The sequence below is a fragment of the Phyllostomus discolor genome, chromosome 2, assembly GCF_004126475.2.
Source record: "Phyllostomus discolor isolate MPI-MPIP mPhyDis1 chromosome 2, mPhyDis1.pri.v3, whole genome shotgun sequence".
NCBI lineage: Eukaryota > Metazoa > Chordata > Mammalia > Chiroptera > Phyllostomidae > Phyllostomus > Phyllostomus discolor.
The window spans coordinates 44,813,769-44,833,484 of NC_040904.2; the positions used below are offsets into that span (position 1 = coordinate 44,813,769).

Genomic DNA, 19,716 nt, shown 5'->3' on the forward strand with positions numbered 1-19,716 from the left:
ACAGAAAGAAGGTGACAGTTGACATGGGTCTTGAAAGACAAGAGGAGACTGATCAAAGGGACAAGATTATGGGAGGGAGGAACTAGCCTTCTAGGTGGAGGGAAGAGCCTGGGAAAAGATCCTGAGACTTGAACAATGTATGGTGTGTTTGAGGGTTAACAAATGGACCAGATTGCTCAAAATAGATCACAGAATGGAAGCCTGTCCCCCAAATTCAACCTGAAGATGAGAGTACAATATGTACCCACATATGTACCCATATATATATTTAATTGTCCCAACATTTAAAAATTGGGTCCCAACATAAAATTCTGGGCTTTTGGCTTTTCTTCAAAAACCAGAAGATAACCCCAGGTAACCCCAGGCTCGTGTTCCCATATGGCCACTTCCTGCCATTCCCTCCCACTCCCAGCACCCGCCTGCTTCACCCATGCATTCATCTAGGCTACCTGGCTCCTTGGGGCCTTTGAGTTTGCAACCCTTGGGATAGATGCTCAGATTAAGTTTTGAAGGGCCTGGTGTGTCATGCCAGGACCTTAAATTTTATCCTAGAAGCAATCAGGAGTCTTTAAAGGTTATTAAACAGACTCATGTGATCAGATGAGTACAAAGACAGGGTGGGTGGGGGAGAGAGGGAGGCAGTGTTATAATTATTGGGTGCCAGGGCACCAGTGGATTCTCCTGGAGAATTCGTCTTCTGGCTGAAGCGGCAGGTTTTCCACGAGGGTCACTGCCATGGGCCCTGGACTTAGAGTCAGAGGGCCTGAATAAAAGAAGAAGGTTCTCCTTTTGAACGTGGTTCCCTCCACCTCTCTAGTAAGTTCCGTCTGTTTAGTGAAGAAGAAAATAAACAAAAGCCAGGTCCAAGCCCCTGTTTTACCATGTGCTCCCTGCAGCTTTGGTGAGTCACTTAACTTCTCTAAGCCTCAGCTTCCTCTATTGTAAGGTAGTGGTATCCCTCCATTGCCTAATTTGCAGAGTGGTTCTGAGCACTGACTGAAGAAAGGTATTTGCATGTGTTTGTAGACGATAGAGGTCCTAGGGAGAGTAGAAGTTTCCTGGGATTGATTTTATAGGAAGACCCCCATCCCCTACCATGTGGGGCTTGGCTCTGGGAATGTCAGACACCTAGAGGTGGCATAAACCCCCAAATAGCCGGGGTTCCTGCCACCCTGGGGCTTTTACCAATGACACAGGCCACATTAAGCTGCATGAACAAGAACATATGCAGAAGGACTTACATCCCCTGCCTGACCCTGCCCTCCTACACACACATACACATGTGCGCACACACACAGGTTGGTGTAAAGGCAAAATCCCAGCCTGTGATCTGAGATGGACTTGGCCTGAGGTGGGGGCAGGCCACAGGGGATCCAAATTTCCTGTGTCCTGCTTACAGTATCACGGTGACTTAGGGATGAAGGCCACACAATCAGTCTCATTTCAGCCTCTCCTCTCCTCTGTCCCTTTTCAGCCATGCTGCTCCCTCCTTCCCCTCCCCCTCACTGTCTCCAGCCCTGCAATTCATCACAGCTCTGTGTCCATGCCCTCTGTGACCGTGTCTCTCTGCAGCACTACTTTTGCATTTTGATGTTAAAACAATATTTCACCCATTATATGACAGCACTTGGAGCCTTTGCAGAGGCCTTTCACATCTGTTATTTCATTTGATCCTTGCCAGGTCGCTGTCAGGTAGGCAAGGAAGGTACTATTAGCAGGGGTGATAGTCAAAATATTTAACAACCAACACACTGTGCGCCCAACCAGCTGGAGGGGAAGCAATCTCTAGGGCTGGGAGAAGGCTGTAGAAGTGCCCTCCCTTGCTTAGTGGGGCAAGGTCTGGGGGTGGGGGCAGTCCCAGAGCAGGGACCAGGCAGGTGGGAGCAGAAAAGGGGCACATTGAAGGACTCAGGGAAGTGGATTTTTACCACACAGTCTGGAAACATTCTTGTGTTTCAAACAAAAAACTGTACCAAGGGTACAGTTGAGTGTGATGATCAGTCCAGTTATGTTGAGGTGGGAACTGAGGTCCAGGGAGGTTAGTAATGTGTCCAGGGAAAAAGAGGACCAAGTTAGGTCCCCTGCCTCCGAGCCAAGGTTTCCTGCTACCCTGAGTGCAGGCTCAGTGTCAGGCCTTTGGTTTGCAGCTCATCCTTCGGAAGACAGCACAGCCGCCCGGAACCCTGACCTCGCACTTCTCTTCACATGTCCATCACCCAGTCTTCTTACCGAGGGACTATCTCCTCTGTCTCCCCTTGGAATGTATCATCGTCACTCTGCCCCAGAATTCCCTCACTTGACTGTTTTGCTGACGATCTCCATCGATGCCCTGCTATTATCTGGCTGATAATTTCTGGAAACTACTAGAGGCCCTCTTCCTCTTCCTCCTCCTGAGCTGCGGTTATGGCCCCAGGTGTCCTCCCAGCTACCCCATATCTACCTGCCTCAAAGTGATCTCACCTCCTTCTCCTTCCAAACCTGCCGTCACAGTGCCTGTAAATGGCAGCACCATTTCCCTGTCCCCTGGACCATATAGGGGCCATACTGCAGGCCACCCACAGGCAAGCGCCCCAGGACGGGCTCCTCCTGCTGTCACCGGGTGCTCTCAGAAACCCCGGGGAAGAACAGCTCTGAAGTCAAGACTGCGAGTGGGGTCTGGTCTCTCCTCTCCTAGATCACGAGCCCGCCTTCCTGTGCACTGGCCTGTTCCTTCTTTGGTAGGAACATTTTTAAATTTTCATTAAATGAACACATATAATGTTTAAAAGGCTAGGTAGTGCTACTAAATATATAATGAAAAACAAATTGCTCCCTGCTTCATTTCTCCCACTCTGTTTCCCACTTCTCAGAGGTAATGGGTTTCATTTTTTTTTTCTTTTGCTATTTCTTCTAGTGTATACCTCCATTTTGTGAAGGAGGTAGATGCTTGCATCGTAATTTTAGATTTTTACGTTTTACACATTATCTATTGATTTCTTTCTCAGATGCTGTCAATGCCCCACCTGAATCTCTTTCCTTTGCTCACTTCTGGCTGCCGGGGTCTGTGCCTCGGACCTGCAGGCTCCGGGGCTCTGGCCTTAGACGCAGCAGCCTGGCATCCAGGAAAAGAGTGTGCCGTGACCCCCAACCCCCCGAGGCCCTCAACCAGTGACTCTCAGGAGCTGGTGCATAAACACCTCAGCTGCCTCCCTCTCAGGTGGAATAATTCTGAAGCTTATGGTTTGCCTCATTTCCCAGAGTTCTCCTTGTGGCATTAAGTTCCAATCATCCACAGCGGTGTCTGGTGTAATCCTACATTTCTTATTGGTTGTTTTCCCTTCCCTCTATCACTTCCCCAGCACTTCTCAAATAAACTGCACTTGCCAGCAAATCCTTGTCTCAGGGTGTGCCTCTGGGGAAATCCAAACTAAGCAATTTCCATAGGTAGATGAGCATTTATCTCTCTTACAGTCCCTTTCCCAGAACACACACACAACTCACACACAAAACCCCACATTCTCACACCATTGGTGAAGCATGGTTTTAGTTAACTCAACCTTCAGCACTTACATTATTATGACTATGTCAATGTTGTTCACAGTTGAGTGACATAGTAAACTCTAATTACATTTCTTTTTTAATAACATTTTCCCCATAAGCTAATAATTGCTTCTTTTTTTCTTTGCTTAGTTTTCTATACACTTTATCACTAATCCCCAAACTCTCTTAAAGCTAGAATCCTCTCTATATAGTTACATAAATCAGGTTATCTATACATATGTTTCATTAATTTTTTGGAAATTTCACTCTGGAAGCCTGAGGTTTTCTTCCACTGGTCTGGTTTGGTTTCTCTCCTGGTCTGCTGCACAACTGTCATTCTGGGACTTCCTTCATCATCTTTCTGGAAAGTTCTTTAGCCTTTCTTCTGTATTGGAGTCTTCCCTTTTCTGGGAGGTCCCCCATCTTCTTTCCTGGTTTATTCCTCATCACATCCTTTAGTAGCTATATGAGATGGGTACATCAGGGACACATGTTTTGAAAACTGGCATGTCTGCACATAATTCTGTTCATGTTTTAATGACAGTTTGACTGGTTAGAGAATTCCAGATATAAAATAGTTTTCTTTCAGAATTTGGAAGAAGCTGTTCTTATTGTCTCCTAGCTTCCATCCAGTATTGCTTTTATCTGTTTTTCTTCATAGTTATTTATTTGAAGGATATATTTAATATTTATACATGGATTGTTTTACTAGCTGTTTTATGATATGTTTATATACTTTTGTGTTTGAATTGTTTACATTGTAATTCCATAGTTGTTTTTTTTTAATTTTATGAATTTCTTTCAACATTATTGAGGTGTATTTTTGGATTTATAAAATTCACTCATTTCAAGAGTACAATTTAATGATTTTTACTAAATTTACTGAGTTGTACAGCCATCATCACAAAAACAGTTTTAGGACATTTTCATCCCCCCAATAAAACCCCTCGTGGCTGTTCGTCACTGCCCTTGAGAAGTGTGATGCACTTTGAATCCCAGCCCTTTGTATGTGGCCCAATTTTTCTCTCTAGAAGCTTTGAGGATCTGCTTTTTATTTCTGATGTCTGAAATGTTACAGTGGTGTGCCTTCACATGACTTTTTAAAACTATCCTAGAAAAATGTTAAATTATTTCTTTAGCAATTATTCTCCAAACTTTTCTCACTATCCTCTTTCTGGAACTCCTATTATCCTAGTATCTGAGCCTACAGAAGGCCTACTGAGCCTAATAATTCTTTAATGTTCTTGTTTTTATTTCTTTTATTTGCTCTTTTTTTTTAAAAAATCCAATTTTTAAAGTTTTACTTTTGGGAGATTTCCTCAATTTTTTTTCTTCAAACCTATACACTTTTAAAACTTTAGCTATTTTTATTCCCAAGCACTCTTTTCTTATCCCCAAAGGTTCTTTTTCCCTGTAGCCCCCTGACTTTGTTCCATGGGTGCAATGGTTTCCTCTCCCTCTGAGGATATTGCTTATGTTGTTAAAAATACTGTTTTTCTGCTTGAATTGTCTGTTTCTCCTGAGCTCATTGAATCTCTGTGTCTGTACATGCGGCTGGATGAGTGGCGGACTGTGCCTGAGGATTGTCTGATAGGGGATGTCCGTAGGTTTTCTCTTGAATCAGTTGACTACACCTCCCCAACTTCTTGGCACCCAGCATTCTGGGAGCCCACAGGGGAGGAGGTGGGCGATCACATTGTTCCGGATGGAGACTTTCTCTTCATCCCTGTTTTCCTTATGGTGCCCTACTGTTCCCATCTGCTTTGCCTGGTGTGTTTCCCAAGTCTTTAGTCTCTTTCCTTCAGCCTCTCCAGGTATTCTGTGACTTACAAGGAAGTATTAACTGACTTACAAGAAAATGTGCATTTTAACCACGTTGGCTTGTAACACTCACAGTAATTCTGCAAGGTAGAGTATCAGCTTCAGTGTTTAGGTGAGGAAGCTGATGCTCTAAATATCTGGCTACACGGGCTGGAAGTGAGGAATCATACTTTCAACTCATCCTCATGTTTTCAGCCCAGCTCCATTCTGTCAGCTTCAGAGTTACCTGGAACCTCTAATTTCTAAACTTTTCCTTCCTTTCCTTCTGTTTTTCACATCAAATTGGCTTTCTTCTTGAAAGCTTCCCCACCCACTGCCTTACTCATCCATCTACTCTTTATCTTCCAAAAATTTTTGACATCTCCCACAAGCTGTTGTCTTTTCTCTTGTTCTTCAAGTCCTTGTGTGTTTACACTTTATTACTTTACTGTCGTTTTAGGAACAGAGTCAAGTGCATATGCTTAATGTGCCAAGTCTAACCAGAAACTCCCTGCTCTTCTGCCACACTCCTAAACCTGACTCACATTTCCAGCTGGACTGCCTACGCTTTCCCCGACAGGCTTTTTGTGGACCCTTTGCCCCTGCTAGTAAAGTTTATGGAATGCTTTCCTCCCTTCTTTGCATCTTTCAAGAATAAGCTCAATGATCATATGCATGGAAACTTCTCCAATGGTCACTGCTAGGAAAGAATCTTGCCCTCCTCTAGTGACCATTACACGTTTCACCTCCCCTAAGACACCGCCCACCAAAAGCTGTGCACCTCCATCCCCGCACCATTGTGAGTTCCTCGAAGGAAGGAACAGTATCCTTACATCGTACATCTCTTTCAGCCAGATCAATATATATTTGTTGAATAATAAGAAATGTAATAATCACATATCTATCCTACTGTCTACATTTTAAATTGATTTTAGAGAGAGAGAAAGGGAGAAACAGACAGACAGACATGGATTTGTTGCTCCACCCATTCACTCATTGCACTCATTGGTTTATTCTTGTACGTGCCCTGCCCAGGGTTCAAACTGGCAACCTTGGCATATTGAGATGACGCCCCAACCAACTGGGCTACCTGGTCAGGACCTGTGTACATTTTTAAAATGTGCATTTTTAACCACATTGGTTTCTAACACTCACAGTGATTCTGCAAGGTAGAATGTTAGCTTCCATTTTTAGATAAAGAAACTGATGATCCAAGAGGTTAAACAACTTGCCCAAGTTCTAGCAAGAAGCAGGAACAGAGCTCAAACCCTGCTTTCTCCATCTCTCAAGTGTAACTGAGATATGGCGTCTCAGTTATCTTTAAAATTTTTTGTTAGTTTCCACTGTTTTATTAATCTGAAACTCTACATTTTTCTTCCAATCATGAGCTTCTCCCAGCACTGTGAATGTGTAGCTGCATTGTGATTATACTGCTCATTCCAAACCCTTGTCACTTAAACTGGAATCTTCAGTGTGGGCTCCATGGATCCATATGTCATTTATTGGACATTTATTCTCTGTCAAACAGTTAGTAATACACATGGTTAAGGGTATAAGATGTACAGAGAGGTTCAAATCTGAACTCTTCCACCGGGTTATGAATGTGAGCAAGTTATAATTTTTCCATGCTTCAATTTCTTCCTCTGTAAAATGGACTTAGTAGTAGTAGATATCACATAAGTGGTGGTAAGAATTAAATAAAATTAAATACATGTAGACTTCTTAGACCAGTGTGTTCTAGTTTATGTTACCTATTATTTTCACATACCTTATCTGGTTAGGATAACTTGTCGACCTACCAGGTTGACATTAGTATCCTAACTTTACAGTGAGGAGCAGAGCATGTTATACAGATATAAATTAAGTTCTGTCTAACTCTGAAATCATGTTCTTAACAACCATGCCATATAGTCAGAGAGACAGATGATATTTGTGGATATTTTTTCAGGCTTTTAAAATTTGGTAGATTTACGAAGAAGTCATGGCACCTTTGGTCTCCAGTACAAGTCCAGAGAGAATGTGAGAGCATCAATACTGTGTTAGGAATCAGAGCCACTCTAGGCTGAGAGTCAGGAGCCCTGGGCTCCCACCCTCACTGCCAAGTGACAGCCCCATCTACACCCTCCCCTGGTCTCACGTCCCTCATCAGTAGCAGGAGGGGGTGCACTGGCTATCTCCCAGAGCCCTTCAGCTCTCTCTCAAAGGCTCCCAGCAAAGCCAGGTTGTTATCTGCTGAATGCCAGCACCATCTGGTGGCCATGGGCCATAACCCAAGCCCATTGCCTCCCACTGCCACCTGGTGGCCACTAATGCCACATTAAGTTTGCATGACATTTCGAATTAAAAGAAAAACAACAAACATTGAAAAGTTAGCACACATCATCTCTGTAGCAGCCTGATAAGATATGTAGGGCAGGTGTTGTTCCTGACTTTTGTGGACAAGAAATTGGTGCCCAAAGAGGTGAGGTGAATGGCATGGAGTCACACAGCAAGCTGGTCAGCTGTCAGCCTGGTTTAAAAGTTTCTGGGATGTTAGGATACCTCTGAAACAGATTTAGCAGACATCTATTGAGAACTTACTATGTATAAGGTGTTTCACACAGGCCATTTCATTTAGTCTGAACGAGACTGAATGAGATTAGATGATACTAAATGATATGAATGAGACTCAATGAGATTAAATAATTCATTCAGCATAGGGTGTTGCAGAGGCAGGATTTGAACTTAGGGTCTATAACTCTACCCAACCATATTTCTTCACCTCCTTAATGCCTGAGGCTGAAACAGCCAAGCTATCTATTCTCCAAAATTCTATACTTCCTCTTCAGGATTGAATCCCTAAGTTTTAGTTGGACTAATAGTCACCCAGAAATAAGATACACTTCCCAGCCTCCCTTGCAGTTAGCTGTGGGCAGGACTGGTGTAAGCAATTTCAGGAAAGAGTCTTTGAAGGGAGTGGGCAAGAACATTCTTTGTTGGCAGCTTCTAAAAGGATCCCAGTGATCCCACTTCTTGGAAGTCACACTCTGTGTAATCCCCTCTCCTTGAGTGTGGGCTGGAAGTAGTACCTCTAACAAAGAGAATGTAGCTGAAAATGATGGAAATCCACTTCCCAGATCAGCTTTCAAAAGACTGTGACTTCCACCTTTCTCACATTCCTGATAGCTCCTTTTGCTTGCCTGCTTGGGTAAAGTAAGCTACCGTGTTGTGAACTGCCTTATGGAGAAGCCCACGTGACAAGGAATTGAGGGCACTTCTGGCCAACAACTGGTGAGGAACTGAAGCCCTCAGTCCAAGAGCCTGCAGGGAAGCAAATCCTGCCAATAACCATGTGAGCCATGGAAGCCAATACGACCCAAACTGAGCCTTGAGATGTCTACAGCCTGGGCCAACACCTTGGCTGCAGATTTTTGAGAGACCCTGAGCAAAAGGACCTTGCTAAGCTACACTTGGATTCCTGACCCACAGAAACTGTAAGATAATATATGTTTCAGCTTTAAGTCTCTAATTTTGAAAATAGTTACACAATAATAGGTGACTAATATACCTTCTTCCTTCCTCTTTTCTTCCTTGCCAGTTGGAAGGCGGATGTGATCATTGGAACAGGGTGTTGAACCATGAGATAGAGTTGGGAATTGAGGTCTCCTCCATAGACAAACAAGAAGATAGAAGCAGTCTGGGTCCTGACCCAGTGGAACATCACTATTACATTAAATTTTCTCTCATTCTCTGCTGAGTCCAACTCTTCATTGTGTGTGTGTGTGTGTGTGTGTGTGTGTGTGTGTGTGTTAAAAGGTAGCATGTGTCCTTTTATGTAGGCAAGGTTATCCCAAGGCAAAACGGTATAATAGTCCAAATTTGCCTCTGATACTCTTGTTGTTTCTGCATCTTCTTTACTCTTTCCCTTATCTAATGCCTAATCCTCTTTGGTGCCTGCCTAGGGTCCCATTTTTTGCACAGCTCCCATGCCCGGACCTCCCTTTCCACCCCCTTTTGGCGATGAAGTTCTGGCAGGGCTCCCACGATGCCAGTCCTCAGTTTAAAAGACTGGTAAATGCGGTTCTTATTTGCAGGGGTAGGAGTGGGGCTGGAAGACAAAATATTCTCAGCAGATTTCAAATGATGTCATTTCTGGAACTGCAAATTAACCAGGAGGAAAAATGCTTTTAAATAGTGAGATCTTCTAGGTTTCTCTCAACTAAGTGCACATGGGCTGCTACGTCCTAAGGCTGTTTGGGAGAGGGATGTGGGAAGACACTAGAATGAGTGGGTGAGCAAAAAGTGAAAGGTAACCTGTTGTCAAGAATACAAAACAGTAGAGAATATAGACATTGTTTCTTTTTACGGCTTTGAGAAACAGTTTATGATTCCTGAGACCCCCACCTATACCCTCCTGCCTCAGGCTTCTTTTTGTTGTTGCTATTCTGGTAATGTTTGGGTATAAAATCAGCTTCTCGCTAAAGCTCAGAAGATTTGGCCTTTTGAGTTCCCATATTTATTTCTATTATGGATCTCAATAAATATTGCATTTTTAACTGTTTCCTCCTGGCTAGGGTCAGAGACTGTTCTTGTAACTGTTTTTGCCACTTCTGCCACTAAGCATGGTGAGGGGCACATAGTAAGCACTCAATACATGCTTATGTATGCTGTGGGGTTATTCCTTGGGGAGCATCTCAGGTCAGTGTATGTGATACTTCCTCCAACTACAAATATAGACCATTGCTGCAGGATTCATTCATGTATTTAGTAAAAAAACTATGGAGCTCCTGCCGTACTCTAAGTACTGTTCTAGATGCTGGGGCCAAAGCCATAAATGAAGCGAAGAAAAACCTCAGCTCTGATGGTACTTGTGTACTAGTAGTGGAGAGGACAGGAACTTAATGGATTTATCCTTTAATGGATAAATAAGTAAAATATATGTATGCTAGAGGATGATAGGTACCATAGAGAAAAATAAAGCCTAAAAGGGTGGTGAGAGCATGCTGGGGGGGAAGGTGGGGTGGTTGGGGGGAACCCAAGGAGGTGACCATGGAAGAGGCAGCATATGCCCTCCAGATATTCTGAGTGCTCCCCTCCACTTCCTGGCCTCTGTTGCAGTAAAGCAGGCCAGGTGGTTAGTGCTGGCCAATGGATTGTGAGCAGAAGGGGTCCACGTCACTTCCGGGCCAATGCAGTGCAGAGGCAGTGGGCCTTTTCCACCTCCCTGCCTGGGAGAACATGGAGGCCATGTGTTCAGATGGGAGTGTCGCCAGATGGAAGGAACCTGGGCTCCTGAGACCTGAGTGGAGGAGAGTACTCCTACCCACCTGCTCAGTATTCATTGCCCTGACCAATGCGGTGGCATTTGAGCAAAACCCCAAGTAAGGTGAGGAGTAAGCCAATTGGCTTCCCTCTGAAGCCAGCTCTTCAGAGGGAAGAGCATTCCAGGCACAGGGGAACCTAAGGATGACATCAGGCCTAGTTTGAGTAACTTACAGATAACAAATTTCACTTCTCTCCAGCCAACCTGGATATTTTGACTCCGTTAAAACCCTGTACGCCAGGGTCCTTTTTGAAAAAGGGAAAGAGGCCAATTTATTTTGTGATTGTAAGCAAAAAAGAAGTGACACAACCATCTCCTAGCCTCTGCCCCTTGTTTCCAAGTACCACATATTTTTTCCTTCAGGGTCAACGTGTTTTATTCCAGATGCAATGTTAACAGCAGTGTCCCGACCATCTTGCCCATCTTGGGAGAGCTGCAGGAGTAGGGTTTGGTATCAGGAGATCACCCAACTGCCACAGCTCTCAGGTGATGCTCCCCCTCTAACTTCTGGCCATCAGAGCAGCCAGCCTTCAGTGAGTCCCATGCTGAAAGGCGCCTACATTGCATATGTGACATTTTCCCCATGGGTTTAATTTCTCCTAAGCCCATTACAAAAGTTCCATTTTAATTGCTATCTGCTCAACTATTTTGTCTTACTTAACAAAGACAAGTTTTATCAATCCAAACATTTTTCTGTCTAGGTCTTACTGATCTGTACAAAGTCAACTTTGACAAATGGTTTATTTTAAACCCAAACATACTCTCTGAACCCTACACATAGTATAGTTTTTGGTTCTCTTTCTGAAGGCAAGAAAATCATAACAATATTCTGTATAGGAAAATTCCAATGCTAGGTAAGCTGACACCACTTTTACCTTTGTAAAAAAGAATCTCAGTGCCTATGTTTAGATAATTACGAATGAAACTTTTAAGAAACCTCCTACAGCAATGTTTCTCAAACTTAAATAATGTTAAGCTTCCTTGTAAGGGAAAAAGATTCTCACAGCTCTCTAGAGTTGGCTTAAATTATTTTTTGTTATGTTGCGTACATACACAAATGTGTACATATGTGTAAATGTATAAGCCCAAATAAAAGGACAAGACTACTTTATCAAATATTTTATGCACTTATAAAACCAAAACAAATTTATAAAATAAATACAAGCAAAACTACGAAATGAGGAAACTAAAATTTACGATGTTGATTTAATACAAGGAATATTATTTTGTTGATACCAAATCACCCCTTTCAACATGAGTATTTTTCTGGCTGCAGTGGCACAGACCTTTAACCACACACCTTGTAATGACTCAGCTCTCCTGCTGAGGTTTATTTGTGCAGTACACCATAATATAATTCGGCTATAACTTGGTGACCACATCATTAATTTTTAAATCCTTCTCTGTTTTTTTTCCTCATAAGTGTGCAACAATTCAGTTTGTACAATTTGTCAGTTACAAATGCAAACATAGGCAGTAAAGTTGCATTTCCAGAATAACTATAAAGGGTTGATGAATTTATCAAGATATTCTACCTCAATACAGATTAAAATGAGAGTCAGTTTTTTCTATCCAACTGGCAAAGCTTTTTCAAAAAGATACAATAAACGTGGGTGGGTATGTGTGATGGGCACCCTGGAGCACTTCTGGTGAGAGTGAGAACTGGCCTGACCTTTTTGGAAAGCAATTTGGTGGTAGGTATTCATCCACCTAAGAGCTTTCAAAGCCTTTGAATCAGTAACTTCACTTACAGATTTCTCTCCTAAGGAAATAATTTTAAAACGTGAGCAAAAATTTAGTATGAGGATATTGATGGCAATGTTCTCATTAACAGTGAAGAAATAGGAGCCCTCTTAAATGTCAAAAAATAATAAAATAAACTATATTATCAATTATGTAGCCATTACAAATAATATTTGTGAACAATTTTAATAGTGGTATATAGTGTTTAAGATATACCATTGAGCAAAAAGAAAAAATTAGGATACAGGATTATGCATTCTATATAGTTCTATTATGTAAAAAATGTAAATATGCAAAGTAAAAGACCCAAAGCCAAAACCATGAATGATTTTTCTGGAATCTGAGTCATTTCTGTTTTACTATTTATATGTCCTTACTTTCCCAAGTTTTCTATAATAAGCATACAATATTTTTATTTTTAATTAATGTGAATAGCTCTGTAAAGCACAGCATGTCAGCTGAGACTATCCTAAAACACTCCTTATTGTGATTTAAAATCCCTTCCCAACAACAAACATCCAAAGGTCCCAGATTTACTTTTTACAGTGACTATGGCTACAGTCATGCTGCTCCTCTGCTTAAGAACCTCCAAAGGCTCTTACCAGGCAAGTAGAGCCCCCCAGTTGGCATTTAATGTCCTCCTGGATCTGGTCTCAGCCTTTCCAGTCACATATCCCAATGTACCTCTACCTTACTCTACACTAGTACTTTCAAACTATGGGTTGCTATGCATTAGTGAGTCATGAAATCATTTTAGTAACCAGCATAAAAAAAAACAGAAAATACAAAGTTGCACTGCACATATTAAAAGCAATTGCTGTCTCAAATATACACATGTACAAATACACTCTGTGTGTGTATATACTAGGACATAGCTGTAATGTATTTGTTACTGTGAATGACGATCAGAGAAGTTTGGAAGCCATTACCCATGCCATAGCCACAGCCACATCAGGCCAGCAGGTAGTCCCTAATATTGCTTTGTACAGTAGTCCGCCCTTACCTGCAGTTTCAGTTACCTGAGGTCAACCGTGGTACAAAAATATTAAATGGAAAATTCCAGAAATAAAGACCTTATAAGTTTTAAATTACATGCTACTCTAAGATATGTAATAAAAATCTAGTGCTGTCTGGCTCCATCTTGCCCAGGAAGTAAATCATCTTGTCTCCAGAGAATCCACACTAGATACACTACAGGCCTTTAGTCACTTAGTAGTCATCTGGGCTATCAGACTGATGGTTGCAGTATTGCAGTGCTTGTGTTCATAACCCGTATTTTACTTAATAATGGCCCAAAATGCAAGAATAGTGATATTGGCAATTCCAACATGCCAAAGAGACGCCTTTAAGTGCTTCCTTTAAGTGAAAAGGTGAACACAGTACAATTAGGTATTTTGAGAGAGAGACCACACTTACATAACTTTCATTACAGTATATTGTTGTAATTGTTTTATTGTATTATTAGTTATTGCTGTTAATTGCTTACTGTAACTAATTTATAAATTAAACTTTACCGTAAGTATGTACATGTAGGAAAAAAAATACTAAGTGTATGTAAGATTCGGTACTATCTTTGTGTCAGGCATCCACTGGGGGTCTTGGAATTTGTCCCCAGAAGTTAAGCGAGGACCACTGTACTGCCTTTGACACCACTGCTCCCCAGCTAGGCATTCTCCCTGCTCTCTGTCTACTGAAATTCTTCAAGACCCTAATGAGACCACCTCCTCCCTAAGCATTCCAACTTCCCCCCTCATCTGGGACCCTAAAATGATGGTGTCATACCTTTCTTATACCACTCAAAACAGCCTGCCTTATATGGCTGTGTCTGTATACTGAGTTCTTAGCCAAAGAGTAGCAGGAGGGCAGGTCTGTGTCTTACCCACCTTTGGGTCCTTCAAAGGCCCAGAAGTGTAGTGGATCTTGTTGATACTCTGCCCAACTGAGTATTTTCTATATCTCCTTCCAGGAGCATGTTGTGGTGTTCTTCATTCTTCTATTTTCTTGAACATATGTTCCCTGGGGCCAGTGTTATCTACAGTGGTGCCTTAAAAAAAAAACTTTCTTTTTTTTCAGGAGGAATGAGACAAATCAATATGTGTTTTTATCCAATTAAAAGATATTCCCTAGATTTGAGAGTATCTCTCTCATATTTTTGGTGTTAAGATGTATTTTTTTTGTGAACAATGTTGATAAATGAGAAAATAATAGCAGGTATTTAGTGTGTGTGTGTTTACTGTCCTTACTTAGAAAAATAAAAAGCTGGTAATCCTATCTTCGTCTTTTAAAAGATTGAAAGAAAAAAAATTACTGGTTGCAAACTCCAAAAGCCTGGGAACCAGTTGCCCTTCGGGGAATCGCTGAAGATGGCTCATTTCCTTACAGGCTGGAATAAATTCATTGACAAAGAAGTGGAGTAGAATTTCTCTTCTCATCTCAGGGACCGATATTTATTGGTCTACGCTGACGTGCCCGAAGACATTAATCACCCATTAAGTCCTTGGGGTAAACCGGTGTATATCTGGCCCTTTAAATGAGGGCGTGGCGTAGAGGGGTGGACCGCCCAGAAGAGAATTGGGTGAAGGGAGGAAAGCGGAAGCTTGGCCAGCAGTGGTAAATACTGCGCGTGCGTGAGGCTAGAGCAGGGGGCGTGGTGACGTGGGTGGGGGTCCTGGGCTGGAGCGGCTACAAGCTGAGGTAAAAAATCTCCCGAGAGTGGGTCGGTGGGGGTGGGGACGGGGACAGCAGTGAGTGTCTGTTCTTCGGCACGCGAAGAAAATGCGCGCGGGTCCTTGAGCCTCTGCCCTTTTCCCAGCGCGACAGCAGTGCGGCCTCAGATAGTGACGGAACAGCCTGTGACAGGCTAGCTGGACCCGGGCCCTTCGGCCCGGCGAGGTTGACTCTGGGGCGAAAGGGTGTGCCCTTTGGTCTGGAACTGGGTCGGGCAGTTTCCACCTGTTGGTTACAAAGCAATGGGAGGCTGAGAGACAGGTGCACCCGCTCCCCCGATTGTGAGAGTAGGAGGCCGGTGATCACACCCCTTTCCCCGACGGAACTGTGGGTACAGCCCGCTTTTCGGGCATGGGGCACTGGGATGAGGATGCTCCCCAAGTGTGAGGCGGGAGCTTTGATGGTGTGTTTACCTTTTATTATTGGTGCGCACTCTGTTTAAGGCTGGTTCCAGTTTCTCTGCCTGTAAGGTGTACCCCAGAGTGAGGGACAGATGGGTCTCTAACGTTCGAGGCCACTCCTGTGTTCTGGTTCGTTTTCTCAGGTATGGTACCTAGGGAAGGAAGGAATCAGTAGCTTAAAGTGTTTAGGTGTGTTTCAAAGGAGATTAGGGTGGAATGAAGTAGGATCAGCGAGAGAGGCTCGAAGGCCATGGGTAATCAAGAACACTTGGGGATCCTTTTCCAAATAGGCATGCATCCTCCCTATTAGAGTGGACAGGAAGGCTTGTGTCCTCTGCATTGCCCACCCTCTACCATACCCTCCTAAGCAGCCTCCCTCTCCTCCCTCCAAAGAAAAACCCCACACCAAACGAAAATGGATGTTAATTTGTGATACCAATTCTACTACAGCTGTCTGTGATGGGGAGATAATTACATGTCAGGTGTGTGTGTGTTTGAAGTATACTAATATAAATGGGGAGGGAGGACTCACATATGTTAGTGTAAGATATGGGCTTGCCCATATCTAAATTTAAGCGGAGAGTAGATATTGAATCCCTTGGCAATAGCTGGCCTGTTCCATAAAATGCAGAATAAAGATAAGTTGCTAGGGAGGGATTCTGATTGAACTATTGGACTTCATATGTTAAAGAGACTTAGTTATATGAGAAAAAATTCTTTCTGGAGTTCTAAGAGTAATGCATTGATTATCCTTTGTATATTTCCTTTGTACTTGGGTGGATGTTTTTCGTACAGCTTCTAAGCAGATAGATGTTTTCTGTCTTTCAGAATATTGGGAAATCCTGATGATTTTTAGCTGTACCTCACTCTTTTCATAGACATTTCAACCACTCAGACACCAAATGTCAGTTATGTATGTGAATGAAAAGTAAGGCCTTTTGAATTTAATGAAGCATGTTTAACTTTTGATTTTTTAGTATTTTTCACAGATGTTAGTTGGTATCTTCTCTTGACCCACAGCTTTAGGTGTCATATGTGTGTATTTGTAAGATTAAACTGTTCTGTTCTTAACTAAACTTTGAATTAATGTTTGAATTATTTCCATTCTATAATAACAGCCCCCATGTACATCTTCCAAGTTTCTAAGCACCCAGAGAAAAGAGAAAACTCCTACCTTCAGTATTTACAAAACCCATGGAAGGACACTAATTGGCCAAATTGGACACAAGAATGTTTTCTGCCTACTCTTCTGGCTAGGCAGATAGAATACTTGATTGACAGCACCACCAATTACATAGTTGGAGTGGAGGAGCAATTTTCCAAAGGAAAGGTGGTAAAGGTGCTGGGATGTTTTAACTGTAATCAATTTTCTTTTCCTCTGTAGTTCAGCAAGAAGCCTCCTCTTGCTCTTTCAAAAAATAAAAAATAAAAACAAATCTCTTGTGATTCTACATCCTTCGTGACACCTTAGACAAATTAATGTGACAATTTAACTAATTGGTAGTTAATTAAGGTGGGTAGGAAGGCCACCATCTACTCAGCCTACAACTGAGTGGAATCCTATCTTCTGTGATTTTAACTTTTCACTCATACCAGTTCAGTGAAGAATAAAAGAGAATATATGTCAGCCTACACAAGGCCCTTGTGCTGGAGGAGTTATCAGAGGTTGGGGTGGGTCTTTGATAGATTCTTTTTTTTATATATTATAATAGTGGGGAACTTCTTAGAAGCTGGAAAGAAGTGTAATTTTTCATTCATTTTACTTATTGTCTCATATGCATATTGATATAAAGCTGAAGAATAATGTTAGGATTTATATGTAATGTAGATATGTGTAGTCTTAGTTCTTGTTTTGTATTTGTTACAGGGGATTTAGATTTTTGTTTTCTAAAATGGAGCTATCAGAATTGTGTCTGACAATTCACAGTAGTAACTTAGAACTATGAACGGATAGGCTTCAGGCACTCTTTTTCTTTTTTAAATGCCATTTTTTTTTAAGTTTATTGAGATATCATTGGTTAATACTATGTCAGTTTCAAGTGTACAGTTCTGTCATACATTGTCTGTATATTGCAGTATGTGCTCACCACCCAAAGTCGTCTCCCTCCATCACCATACATTTGACCCCCTTTATGTTCTTCATCCTTTTTCTCCACCCTTTTCCCTGGCAACCACCTGTCGGTTGTCTGTGTCTCTGAGTGTGTTTTGTTTTTTGCTTTCTGTTTTATATCACATATATTGAAATCATATGGTTCTTGTCCTTTTCCATCTGACTTATTGTGCTTAGCACGATACTCTCAAGATCCATCCATGTTTTCACAAATGGCAGTATTTCATGCTTATGGCTGAGTAGTATTCCATTGCATGTGTGCGTGCATGTGTGTGTGTGTATTATCCACACCTTTATCTAGTCATCCATTGAACAACATTTAGGTTGTTTCCATGTCCTGTCTACCATTGTATATAAATGCTGCAGTGAGCATAGGAGTACATATATCTTAATGGATAAATGTTTTCAAATTTTGGGGGGTAATGCCCATGAGAGGAATTGCTGGGTCATATGGTGGCTCTATTTTTAATTTTTAGGGGAATCTCCATACTATTTTCCATAGTAGCTATACCAATTTATAGCAGTGTATGAGGATTCCTTTTTCTCCATATCCTCTCCAACAGTTGTTATTTCTTATCTTACTGATAATAGCCATTCTAACAGGTGTGAGATAGTATCTCATTGTGATTTTGATTTGCATTTTCCTTATAGCTAGTGAAGTTGAACATCATTTAACTGTTGGCCATTTGTATGTCTTCTTGGGAAAAGTATCTGTTCAGGCTCACTGCTCATTTTAATTGGGTTGTTTCTTTTTCATTGGGTTGTATGAATTCTTTATATATTTTGGATATTAGCCCCTTGTAGGAGGTATGGTATGTAAAGATTTTCTCCCATTTGGTTGGTTGGCATTTAGTTTTGTTGACCATTTCTAAAACCTTCCAGTTAAGATGTTGGTGTAGGTAGTCATGGCTCTCCTCTTTGTATAGCCACATAAAAATTACAACTAAAATACAGAACAACCATCACTCAGAACTGTCAGATATCGAGTTGAATGGAAGTCTGGCAACTACAGAATTAAAGAAACCACATCCATCCAGACTGGTAGGAGGGACCAGATGTGGAACAGGCTGGCCCCCTCAACCATGTGTGGTGGATGAAAATTCAGGAGGGATATCTTGGGAGCAAGGAGTCCCAGCCCCATACCAGGCCTCCCAGCCCAGGATTCTAGTGCCAGGAAGATAAGTCCATACAACTTCTGGCTGCAAAAACCAGCAGGGATTGAGTCAGTGGAACAAACTTTTGGAACCCCAAGCAGTTTCTCTTAAAGAACCCAACATGGACTCACCTCTGAACTCCAGCACCAGTGAAGCAGCTTGAAAGGCACCAGTGGTGTACAGGGAGAAACAGAAGAATCTGGCATCAAGGCAAGAAGAGGCCATTGCCCCTTTTCTAAGCCCTCCCCCCACAGAGATGGCAAGCTGGTGCCATATGTGAGACTCAACCTGACTAACACTGTATGATTCGAGTTGGAGATCACCAGAGACTCTGCCACACCCAACTTACAGGCCCACTCAAGCTGTTTTTCCATATAAATGGCTGGTCTTGGCTCATGCTTCACATCTTCCTAAATCCTCTCAAACAAGCAACAGTTGGCCTCAGTGAGTTAGAGGCCTGTCACTAGCAGCAGCTAACCTAGAATCACAGCTTGGCTTTGCTTGGGAATCTCCAAGCCCAGTACAAGTAGCAGCCATTTCAAATTGCTTAATAGCTCAGGAAGGGTGGCCACAGGAAAAATACAGGTGGGGGCTGACCTTGGCCTGCATTGCCCAGGAAACCCCAGGGCCAGTGTACCCAGTGGACAGCTACAGACCATGCTGGAGCACCACCACCCTGCATCAGCACAGCTGAGCATGGACGGCAAAGGTTGGTGGACAGTGGTGATAGCCAATCCTTGCAGCTGATTGGTCTGGGTAAATCCCTCCCATTGACCTGCCAAAAGCAACCAAGTCTAAACTGCAAGAGGAGGGTGCACTCAGCCCACATAAAGGGCACAACTCGATAGTACCCAGTTTGGATGATAGGGGAGGCTGTGCCACTGGACTCTACAGGACATCTACTACATTAGGCCACACTACCAAGACATGGAGTCAAAGCAGCTGTACCTAATACATAGA

At 42.5% G+C, this 19,716-nt stretch overlaps 1 protein-coding gene across 2 annotated transcripts in view; it reads left to right on the forward strand.

The window, feature by feature from the left end:
* Window positions 1–14,970: 14,970 nt before the first annotated feature.
* VPS8 (VPS8 subunit of CORVET complex) overlaps window positions 14,971–19,716 on the forward strand; it is a 253,795-nt gene continuing 249,049 nt past the window's right edge. Inside the window, exon 1 of one of the 2 annotated variants that reach the window (XM_028504348.2) lies at window positions 14,971–15,058. The gene's annotated coding sequence lies outside the window, so the exon portion shown is untranslated. The remainder of the gene's footprint in view (window positions 15,059–19,716) is intronic. The other variant, XM_028504351.2, reaches the window with a different exon arrangement.